Source organism: Bidens hawaiensis, unplaced genomic scaffold (assembly GCF_021521415.1).
Source record: "Bidens hawaiensis isolate Kalapana, Puna unplaced genomic scaffold, B.hawaiensis_p1.1 tig00067998_1, whole genome shotgun sequence".
NCBI lineage: Eukaryota > Viridiplantae > Streptophyta > Magnoliopsida > Asterales > Asteraceae > Bidens > Bidens hawaiensis.
Genome location: NW_027502055.1, coordinates 1 through 12,780, shown reverse-complemented (window position 1 = coordinate 12,780; position 12,780 = coordinate 1).

Here is a 12,780-nt window from a genome sequence, read left to right as displayed (position 1 = left end):
ATGATATTGATGAGAAAAAGAATCTTGAAAATGAGACGAAGGCATATTCCACTCTTACTATGGCATTATCTGAAAACATCTTTCATCAGTTTAACCAAATCAAAAAGTGTGCTACTCTGTTTGCTCAACTAAAGGCAACAAGCTTGGGAAACACACTTGAAAGCAAGAAAACCATGTTGAAGTTTCGATTCAGAAACTATTCTCTGCTGAGAAATGAGACTGTGGAAGATATGTTGAATCGGTTCTGTCAATTGATTGCTAAAATGTCCAATGTGAAAATGGAGCCGAGTGAATGTGATCAAATTGACAAATTAAAGAATGCATTACCTCCTTTCTACTCAACTTACTTGATGGGTCTCATAGAAAATGGGTATTTCAAAACATCAGATCTCAAATGTATAGATTTTGTAGGAAAAATTGAAGAAGTGTGAACTAGAATGTCAAAGCTCATATAAAGCTAATCAAGAGCCTTCATTATCTGATGAGATTTCATTAGTGGAATCTTTTGATTTTGAAATGGATGAAGGGTGGTTAATGGATTTGAAGAAAGCTCATGTTGATGATGGTTAGTCTATGCTTGCAGATGAGATATCCAAGACCACCTCATCAATGAATGTTGATAAAAATCCAAATGCAATGGAAATTATCATGCCTACCCTGGTGATTCTTCCTGATAATCTATATGAATCTTATGATTCCGTGCCAACATCACCTGAAGTATCTTCTAAACCATCTGAATCATTTGGTTGTGAAACTTGTGCTAATAATGTAAATTCATCTATTGTTGATGAACCTCAGAAAATTGATTGTTCTCAATATGGTGAATACAAGTCTAAACTTGAATCAATTCATCACCACAATGAGCAATTAGTTTTTGAATTAGCATGTATTCGTGATAACTATCGACAAGTGGCTGAAAATAATCAAAAATCTAAAGATAAGATTGATGCCTTGTTGATTAGTAATCATGACTTGAAAGCAGAGGTTGGATGTAATTAAAAATCATCGAAATGCAGTTTCAAAAAATTTTGGAATTGAGAACCAAAATAACTGAGCTTGAAAATGAGGTGTTGGAGTTAAAGAATAAACTGGATAAATTTAGAAATTCATCTTTTTTACTCAATGAAATCATTGAAGTTAACAGCAATCACCAAAAGGGTGGTAAAGCTGGTTTAGGGTTTGTTGAAATCCCTCCTCCTTTTCGAAATGATTACACCATGCGACCAGACACGGTAGATCTAAAGGAAGTGGACATTGACTATCCACTGACAGTAGATCCTCCTGTGACTGTTAGTAAGGTTAACATAATCAATGAGGAGAAAGTTAAACTAGTTGATCCAAAAACGGCTGTTAAGAAAGAAACAAAGTGTTTAAATCCAAAATCTCATATTCAAAGCAATCTGGTTTTCTGTCAAACTAATGATGATATTCTTATTGAAGATGTGGTTAAACCAGTGGTGATTCACAAAAATGAAAATATACCTGTTGAAAATCATATTCTTTGTGAACCACAAACTGCTGAGAAATCAAAAACTGGTAAACCAAAAACGATTGTTACACCAATGACATGTGAGAAGAAGGTTGTTTCTAAAGAGATATCAAAATCATTTTCAAAACCGAGTGTTAAGGGTAAAAACTGGAAGGTTTATAAATTAAAAGGTGTTGACAAGATGTTTGCTAATGAGCTCTTTCCGATAGCTCTTGTTAAACCTGAGTGTGTTGAAAAAGTTTATAATTGTGATCACTCGGATTTTCTTAATCATGATGCATCAGTGATGCCTATTGGGGAAAAGACAAAGTTAAAATCAAAACCCCAAAAGGAATCCAAACCAGTTTTATTTCAACAAAACAAATTTGTCAAACCTACAGGTTCTGATGTATTGGAAAATTTTGCACGGTGTTCAAATCTTGAATTTTTCCAAAAGAAGAAAAGTGAGATAATTCAACCTTCCGCATCTAAGCTTGTAACTGAATCATCTTCGACGTAGGTTGAAATGAGAAAATGTTTTTATTGCAATGTCAAAGGGCATTTGATTGTTGATTGTCCTTATAGGAGACGACTCAAATTGCCAGATGTTAACAAGGTTTCATTAACTTTTGGGCAATTTGAGACACTTGAACGAAAAGCTAAACAACAAAGACTTTATGTTAATTCATTGTTAAAATCTTCTGAAACGTCTAACAACCATCACAACATTGATAGGAATCAGCATTGCTAGGACCTGCAAGCTACAAATTAAGGGGGGTTTTTTTATCCGATTAGGAACATGCAAAGTAGGAAATGATTTGCTCGATTAGGAATCCACAACCTGCAACCTAGAACCTTTGATTAACACCTGCTACCCAGATGAAACCGATTTGCAGGTTGATGAATGGGGGGTGTAATTTGCTAATTAGGAACGATCAGTGCACAAGTTGTGTACCAATTTGGTGGTGGTGATGATAGGCGGTGATGGTGGTTTGGTGGGAGTGGAGGGGGGTGGTGGTGGTGGTTATGGTGATAATTATGTACTAAGTTGGTGTATGGATGTATAGTTTTAATTATTAAAAAGTTTTTTTTAATACATGGGGAAAATGACCAATTTGCCCTCGTGTGTAAGGGGATGTGACCAAATTTAACGAGAAAAACTAACTAGATTAGGACCAAATGACAAACCATGTAACATTTGGAAACGTAAAGTACAAATAATGTCAATTTTAAAGATATATGACAAACACTAAAATTTGGTATAAATATAAAAAACTATCTTTGTAATTCTGTGTATAAAGATTATGTTTAAGTTATTAAGAGAAAAGAGAAAAAAAAAAGAAAATATGGCTCCTCTTTTAGGGATATTAGCATGATATATGTGGTGTGGATTAGACTATATGTTATGAGCCGTTAGCAAGGGGCTTAGCAAAATAGATGGCGCACACCACACCGTCATGCCGTGAGTTGCGGTACAAACGGACCCTTGCGAGCTGGGCCGCGCCTTGCAAAGAGTTGTTGGCTCATAGGAATGCGTGATTTAATCGTTGCAAGCTTGGAAAAAAAAATAATTGTATATTTTCTTTTACCTATTTAGACACCATTTTACTTATTAAAAATTACCAACAATCTCAAATTCTCTCCACATTTTATAAAAATATATCCCGCTGCTCTTTTAATCTGCCTCACTTCTTTGAGAAATATGGATCAATGGGGTGGTTGTTATCGTCTGGATATGTCTTTCGGTTAAGACGACGACGTGTATGACACCGAGTTAGAGCATAACTTGAGTCAAATACCACCACCGTTTCCCGACTTTTTATTTTAGAGGTGCAAGGGCCTCCTAAAGAAGGCGCCAAAGGCAAACGAGCGCACAAAAAGAAGAGCCAAGGAGGAGCAGGATGCTCGAGCGGAGTGATCCCAATGGTCGTTACAAGAAGAAAAGCAACTCCTTGGAAGCCGGAGGAGAAAACAACTTTGGGTCGTGCTTGAGTTGAAATATCCCAAGATTGAGAAGCCGATATTTTATTTAATTTTTTAGTTTCATATAGACTTTTAAAAATTTAGTACATTTGTTAACCTTTTTTGTATTGTAGCAGACTATCAAATGCGCAACGTATTTTATGGCAAAGTGCGAGAGTTGTTCTACATGTTGGTCGGAAGTAGAAAACGTACTGAAAATATGATATCGGGCAGGTGATCCGAAACTCACAAATATGTGGGACTGTTTATGAATTTACATAATAGAAACAGTCGTTGAATGCGAGCGAGCGGGAGTGATGATTTTCAAGTCTATAAATCCTCCTGCGTCGAATGGAAATTCGAAGTGTTGAATAAGTATGGGACACTAAAAACGTGAGACGAGGACTACTTGTGGCAAATACTCAACTCTTGCTCAAAATGGGTTGAGTTAGTTGCACCGGACGAGGGTGGGTTCATTCCAAAGCGTACGAAAATTACTTTGTCCGGTGCATATGTCTCATCTACTAACTCGGATGCTCATGTAGGCATCGACCTAAACGTGCCTGGGAAAAAAGATCAATCACAAGTCGTACGTCGACCAATCGGAAGGGACTGGGGAAAATAACAACTACCGATGTGGATTCAAAATATGAAGACGACGTCCGTAAAATATTGATTAGTATCACGACGGCAATGGAGGTGAAAGTTTCTAAACAAGGGCTGAGGAACCTAGACTTTCTTACCAAGGAATTTAGCAACCTAGATCCAAGTCCCCGAGGGATATTTGAACCAGAATAAGGGGTTATTCTATGGAAATCAAAGAAGATCAAAGACGAACACAAAGAGAGAGAGACGGAGCTAGGGAATAAATTTAAATTTCAATTTCAATTTGTATATTTTAATGTTTTTCTTAATTTTTTTCTATATGTTAAATGTTTTTTTTATTAAAAAATATCTTTAAGTTTATAATATTTTTTTAGGTTTTAGAAAAACAAAACCATAAAATTAGTTGAAGCCCCCGTTCGCCTGCACAACAACAGGCTCAGGTGGCTTCAACCGGGGCTTCAATAAGCTTCAGCGAGTCTACAGTCAACGTACACTCAGCACTGCATAACACAATATTACTAGATGAATCTAGACGATGATTTCAACAACATTTTTAAAAGACTACTTTTCAAGCCCTTTATCTTAGCATCCAATAAAAACATTTCTAATCGATCATATCCTAATGCTTGAATTTGGAGAGAACCATCTGAGGTTTTTTCCATCGTATGCAATTTTGTCAGTTTGGTTTCAACTAAATTTAAATTTAGGCTAATCTAGAAGTGAAAGTAAATCATACACTAAGTAACCTAATTCCAATGGTTATGATTCTAATTGTTGTGGGTACGCATTTGTTGTCATAAACTAATTAATTACAATATAACAGGGACTGTAGGGTTAAGTTATTCTATAAAAACCAACAAAAATAAAAAGTGTGGGAAATCATAATTAATTGACATGTGTCAAGTGGAGACTAAAGGAAAAAAAGTATAAAAGTAATAGTATATATTTTCTCTCTCCACATACAAGTCACATGTTAATTCCCCATCATTTTAAAACGTCTAGAACCTTTTCATATGATACTTAAAAAGAATTACCATAATAACAAACGCTTTTTTTATCTTTAATATGGGTATCATTTTGTTATATAAAAAGTAAAACAAAAATTACGTTATTGTGTCTTTTTGCTTACCATTGTATCTTTTTTCATCATTGTGTCTTTCTTTCTGTTGTCACTGTCTTTTTTCTTGTCATTGTGTCTTTCAACTCATCATTGTGTTTTATTTTAAATACTAATAACACCATTGTGTAATAATAATATGTAAATATAATGATAAAGTAACAAACAAATTATCTAATACCTAAAACATAATTACACAATAACCTGAAACGTAAAAACACATGATAAATACATATAACACAATGACCTGAAATGTAATGCATAATGGTGAATACATATAACACAATGACCTGAAACGTAAATCACAATGGAAACACATATTACACAATAACTTGAACGTAATACATAGTGAACGTAATACTATTTTTCTCAAATTAAGTGAATGACACGTATCAATTCCGAACAAAAGACCATGAACGTATTTTATAATGACTACAACACAATGATAAGTAAAAAAAGACAAAGGTTGAGTACAAAGACACAATCACGAACAAAAAGACACAATGACGTAATTTTTGTTTTAATTTTTATCTTTAATATTAGTACCAATTGAAAAACACAATAATCAAAATCTATAACACAATGCATAGAAAAACCAAATTAAAAACCATAATGAACAACCAAATAACATAATATAAAAAAAACCACTGTTTTTATATTTTTATGTAACAATATGATATTCATATTAAAGATAAAAGAACACTTGTTATTATGGTGAAATTTTTTTTAAACAAAATGTCGTATGAAAAGGTTATGAACGTTTTAAAATGATGGAAAAATTGACTTGTGCCTTGTATGTGGCAAGAGAAATTCATCATAAGTGGTTATTACCTTAATGCATTTCTCATCAATTTTTATTCTTAAATTAATCCTCATCATCCAAATCTAAGATCAATTAATCAGATTTCTTCCCACCATTCTCATTTTTGTTGTACTTTGTATTTTAACTTTACCTGGGAACAGTAAGGCAATAAAATTCAAAAAAATATAAATATGTATATATTATGTTTTTTACGAACAATATTTAGAACTACCCATAATACATGAGTGAGTATTTATATGACAAGATGTCAACCATCCATACTAATTGTGACATTCCAGACCTTAGACCATCACCAATGCAACATGCTAAGTGCATCTAAAAAGTTATTCAGTCAGCTGCCACATCAGATTTCTACAAATGTATCAAAAACATCAATTTTCACTCCAATCCTACAAACATTTTTACTAATACTTACATGTGAAACAAGAGGAAAAAGAATAATTACTTTTAATAGTGCTTGGCCAGTTGGCCCACCACATGCTAAATATTAGCGCCCTTACCTACATGCACTTCTATAAAATGAATAACTCTCCATTACAATTTTATATAAATGTGTAATCCACGTCAACCCAAATGCAAGCTAAATGCTTGCATTGGTGATGGTCTTACTCTTTCAAAAACACCATCAAGAATCATCTCATACCTTAAGAATTCTAATCTTTAACTATCACTCTATGTCATTGAACCAGAAAATTTTATATATATATATATATATATAATGTTATAATAAAATAATCAAGAGACGTACATTTTTTTTGTTTTTGACTTTGTAAGGAGGTAGAAGGATATGTTAATATTATAATAAATACTAAAAGATATAAGAATTTATTGTGGGGTAATGAGTAGGGAGAGTATTGAATATTGAAATCAAAAGTGAGTCTGTAAGGTCAATGAGTGGTGCCATCCTCTTTATACTAACCCGATATTCTCTCTCCTCATTTATATACATATATTCTATATATCCTCATTTGCATCAATACATATTAAATGCCTTAAAAGTACCACCATTAATAAACTTCTTACATATTTCGAGCATTTCATGTCCTTGAATAGTCGAATGGGAAAATTATTTTATTGGGCTCTTATATGTTTATATACAATAATTGGTATTCAATTTCAAGATATTAGACCATCTTCATTGGATGGTTTACTCTTGGTTCAAACCAAGTTAACCAATGGAGAGCATGGTTTAAATCAAAAACCTAAGACCATCTCTAATGGTTGGTTTTTGTTGGTTCAAACCAACCTCAATCATTGAAGTGGTTGGTTCAAACCAAAATCAAAGTTTTGAGGTTTAAAAAATCAAACCATCAAAAACCACCTATTGTGGGTCCCACACATCTTTCACCACAAATACACACACATATATATATATATACACACACACCCATATTTATATTTATAAAATATATTAAAATATTATACATATACATATTTTTATATTTATTTCAAAAATGATGTATTTTTTGTTTGTTTATTTTTCAAGTAACGGCTAGTTTAATGGTTAAATTATTTAACGGCTAGTTTTTTAAAAACGCCAACGATTTTATTATCTGTTTTACAACGCTTTATTCGAATTAAAAAAACATGACAAGTACTAGAAAAAAACACGTTACAAAAAGTCTTATAAAAAGATTACAAGAAGTTCTAGATATTACAAAGAATCTTAGAAAAAAAAACGTTACAAGAAGTCCTACTCATCCAACCCGTGTTTCGCCATTAATTTAAATAAAGTTTATAAAATTAAATATTTAATAGTATTGCGAAATTCTTATTTAAAATAAATGTTAAAGTAAGTGATGATGTGAAAATGTAAAGATGGTTTGAGTAGGTGTATTGTTGAAGTAAAAATATGGTTTTTAAAAAAACTGATGTGGCAGTGATGTGGCTGGTTTGAACAAAAAACTGTTAAAGATGGTCTAATTACCAAGTTTGATTTTCCAAACCAACAAAAACCACCTAATTGTGGGCCCTAACATCACATCTATCACACATACACACACACATATATATACTCATATTTACATTTATAAAATATATTAAAATATTATAATATATACATTTTTTTATATTTATTTCAGAACTTATGTACTTTTTTTGTTTGTCTATTTTTTACGTAACGGCAAGTTTAACGGCTAAATTTTTTAACGACTAGTTTTTTAACGATTTTATTATCTATTTTACAACGTTTAATTCGAATAAAAAATATTACATGAAGTCCTAGAAAAAGAAAAGCATTACAAGAAGTTCTAGAAAAAAAAAGCGTTACGATTTTATTATCAATTTTACTAACTTTTTATTATATTGCTATTTATTTAAATAAAAATTAAATATTTATAGTATTGTGAAATTCTTATTTGAAATTAATGTAAAAGTAAGTGATGATGTGAAAATGTAAAGATGGTTTAAGAAGGTGTATTGTTAGAGTAAAAAAGTGATTTTTAAAAAAGCTGATGTGGCAGTGATGTGGATGGTTTGAACCAAAAACTGTTGGAGATGTCTTATAGGTAAAATTTAGAGCCTTAATGCAAAGGGTCAGCACATCCTTGTAATATTTAGGGCACAGGGGCGTCTTAAGGTACCCCATGAGGGTATGGTTTGCTAAGAGGCTGCACCACAGCAACCATTCCGGGTGCCCACTGAAAGTTATGGATGTCGGTTATTGCAACCTGTTGTAAATTCAATGATCTTGACGTTGGACAACGGGTTGACAGCAAACATAACAAGGATTAAATTCTTAGGGAGAGAGAAAGAATTATTATTATTCTTAGGGTACGTAAAGCATAACATAATAACCAGAATAAAAAGCTTGCAATAAAATTATGTGGTGTTGGCTCGCCAAAGGCTTTGCCAAAGTGACACACAAACAAGATTTGGCAACAACACCATCACACCCCAAAATACAACACAATAACCAAAATAAGAAGTTTGCAATAAGAGTATGTCTTGTTGGCTCGCCAAAGGCTTTCACTAAAGTGACACCTTGACAATCTTTGTCGACAACACCAGCACATCCCAAGTGTGAATGGGCGCCATCCAATAGAGCGGGAAGGTAATCACTGGCACTAGGATAAGTTCGTTGTATTATTTTATTAAATTTTAACCAATTATTTATTTATACTTTATCTCACAATCACATTTCATCTCATCATAAAACACCTAACATGTGGTGAAACGTGAAAGCTCGTTTTCACATTGTCGCTTATTTGTTAGACCATGTGTAGTGAATAGAGCCCCTGTGGGGGCGTTTTGCGTCATGTAGCGCCACGTCACCATAGGGCCTTTTTAGCTAAAAGGGGTGTAGTGGATGGAGCCCCTGTGGGGGCGTTTTGCGCCATGTGGCGCCATGTCACCATAGGGCATTTTAGCTAAAAGGGGTGTAGTAGATGAAGCCCATTCAAATAATTAAATTATTATTATTTTATTATTATATTTTATCAAAAAAAACAAATAACAAGCCCACCCATCACCTTTTACCCATTCCCCCTATCTGCGCTATGCGAGAAGCGCCTCCTCCCATTGCGCCCAAAGCGTCCCGGGGGCGATGTTTCCGACGCTTTAAAAGCGCCATGGAGGTAGGAACGCCCCACTATGAATGATCTTACGAGCGGCACTTTTCACATATCTCCTTTTACACAAGATGACACGTAGCCTTGTACATTGAAATTAATGATGTCTCGAACATTAGAAAATGTGCCCCTTTTGTTAGGGTATTAAAGGTATACATTAAGGGTCTGTTTGGTATTGGGTAATGGAATGTACGATGGAATGGATTGGGCGTGGTAATGGAATGGACAAGGGAATGAAATGGGTTATTACCATTCCAATGAGATGTTTGGTTACTACATGAGAATGCAATGAATGATTACTTTGCGTTGTTTGGTAGGTAGGAAAATGAAAAGAAAAAATAAACTAAAACGGTAGTGAGTGTTGGTGGTGGTGAGAGGTAGGCCGCGGTCGTAGCATTGGTGGGTGGTGATGGTGGTTGGAGGTGGTGGATGACGGGAAGGAGGTGGTGGATGACGGGAGATAATGGTGATTGGAGGTAGGTGGTAGTGGTGATGGTGGTGTTGCAATTGGGTGGTGGCTGTAACAGTGGAGGTGGCAGGCGGTGGTGGCAATGGCGGCGGTGGGTAGCAGGTGGTGGTGGTGGTGAGGGGCGAGGGCGATGGTTGACGGTGGCAGCGGAAGGGTGGTGGTGGTGGGTGGGTGGGTGGCACTAATGACAACGGTTGGTGGCGGTAACACCGGCGGTGGACGACAATGGTGGTGGTTGGTGGCGACGGTGGTGGTGGTGGGAGAGTGGTGGAAGTGATGTAGGATGAAAGAGGGAATGGAATGAAAAAAAAATACGTAGTATGGATGGAATGAAATTGGGGTATTTTAGAGAGAATGGAATGGACTAGGTAATGGGTCATTCCATTCCTTTGATCAACCAAACACACTTTCTTCATTCCCTCATAATGAGTCATTCCATTCCGCCCTCCATTCCTGCATATCAAACGCTACCTAAGTTCTGTCTTGAATGATGAAAATGAAGTTTTAATAATAAAAAGGAAAAATTCTCAAAATAGCCCTTTTTAGAGAGAGAAAGTCCAAAATAACCCTTTTTTTCTCAAAATTTTTTAGAATTTGAACTCTTCAGACGCATTGGGAAAAGATAATAAATATGAGGGAGCAGACTAAATAACTAAAAAAAGTTAGGGAGCAGACTAGATTTGGGAAAATATTGAAAGAAAAGTCCAAATTTTTTTGAAATGTTGGAGCAAAAGTTCAAACTTTTTCTAAACTTTTTTTTCTCAAGAAACACTCTCCCCAGACTGTTTTTTTTATGTTTCCTACATTTTCCGTCCATATTTTCAAATTCTAGGAAAAAGAGATTTTTTACAATTATACCCCTGGCGACGGACGTTTAAGCCGGCTTAAACGTCCGGTCGGAATTGATCTCCGGTCGGAATCTGTCGACTTTCGTCGCCGGCTTAAACGTCCGTCGTTAGGGGTATAATTGTAAAAAATCTCTTTTTCCTAGAATTTGAAAATATAGACGGAAAATGTAGGAAACATAAAAACAATCTTGGGAGACTGTTTTTTGAGAAAAAAAAGTTTAGAAAAAGTTTGCACTTTTGCTCCAATATTTCAAAAAAATTTGGACTTTTACTTTAATATTTTTCTAAATCTTGTCTGCTCCCTAACTTTCTTTGGTTATTTGGCCTGCTCCCTCATATTTATTATCTTTTCCCAATACGTCTAGAGAGCTCAAATTTTAAACATTTCTAAGTAAAAAAGTGCTATTTTGGGCTTTCTCTCTAGAAAGGGCTATTTTGGGAATTTTCCCATAATAAAATCTTGGATCGACTCAAATATTAGTTATATATAAAAAATATGAAATAAAAACAGAAAAAGTGTTTTACTTGATGTGTTGCACCGGGTCAGTCGGTAAAACCTGAATGGTGGTAAAACTCAAGCGTCGTCAGTCTCAAGCGTTGAGGTGGTAAGTCGACTCGAATTCGGTCAGTTTTAGGTCCGTGCGTTATGGTACGAGAATTAAAACCAAAAATAAAATTATAACATTTGAGGTGGACTAATTTGGTGGCATCGGTCGGTAAATCTCAGACGTTAAAGCAGTGAGTCTATGCAAATTCGGTCAGTTTCTGTCACGTTCATTACGGTACCAGAACTAAAAAAATAGGCATTCGGTCGGTTTTCATTACGTTCATTACGGTACTAGAACTAAAACAAAAGACGATGAGCCTACACAAATTCTATCAGGTTTTCGCATCTTAAATTGGGACTTAAATGAGTAAATAATTGAACTTGCGGTTTTTAATTAAATAAAATAATAAAATTCGGTTTTTAATAATAAAACTTCTGTAAAAACAATATTTAATGTGTTTTGATCAGTTCGGTTTGACTTAAATATGTGAACCGAACTAGATAGAAAATTAAACTAAGGTAAGAGAGTGTTCGGGTTTTATCGGAATCGAATCTTGAACAAGGTTGGGATTGCTTCCAACAAACGTTATTTGTAAAATGAGTGTTATCATACTTAGTTTCTAATTTAGAAGACGATGACGAAGAATTAACGAGTAAACCTGATTTAACGAATATAAAGACTAGAATATGAACTAGAAGCAATCGAACCTTAAAACAGCTTGAACCAATTAATTAGATTAAGGAGTTTTGATTCAATAATGTAAAATAATAGAAAACAATTACATTATTACCCGGACATCATTTGAAGATGGAAGAACTAGAGAAAATTGACTTTTCTTGGTCAAGGGGCAAGAACAACACCAAAAGGGCTTGAATTCGTAAAAGATGAGTGAAATTGACGGTTGAGGAAGATGAGGCAGAGGCAAATAAGCTTAGTTTACATAGGAATTGAATTAGGGTTAGAGTTTGAATGTTTATTGATAGAATTTTGGTTAATGGGCTTTTTAAACAAAAGATAAATCAATTAATAACCCAAATCATAAAACTTTGAGAGAAAGATAAGGATTTTCGGTGAAAACAAGCCCGAGAACATTCTAGAATCAAGTCTAAAACACAGGTTTGGGTGGGATTTGGAGACTTAAATGAATGAAAAATGAAATTCGCGTTTACAGGTGCTCTGTGTCTGTGTGGGGTTAGCATGAAGTTTGAAAAACGTCATTTTTGACCCCCCCCCCCCCGGACTTGATTAAATGCAATTTTAAGCTCCACAATGCTTGAAATAGAGTTTGTAAGTAGGTTAAAACCATAAATTAACAATTCTTGACGTAAATAAACATAAAAATATAAAAATGAAAACCCAAAGTCTTAAAC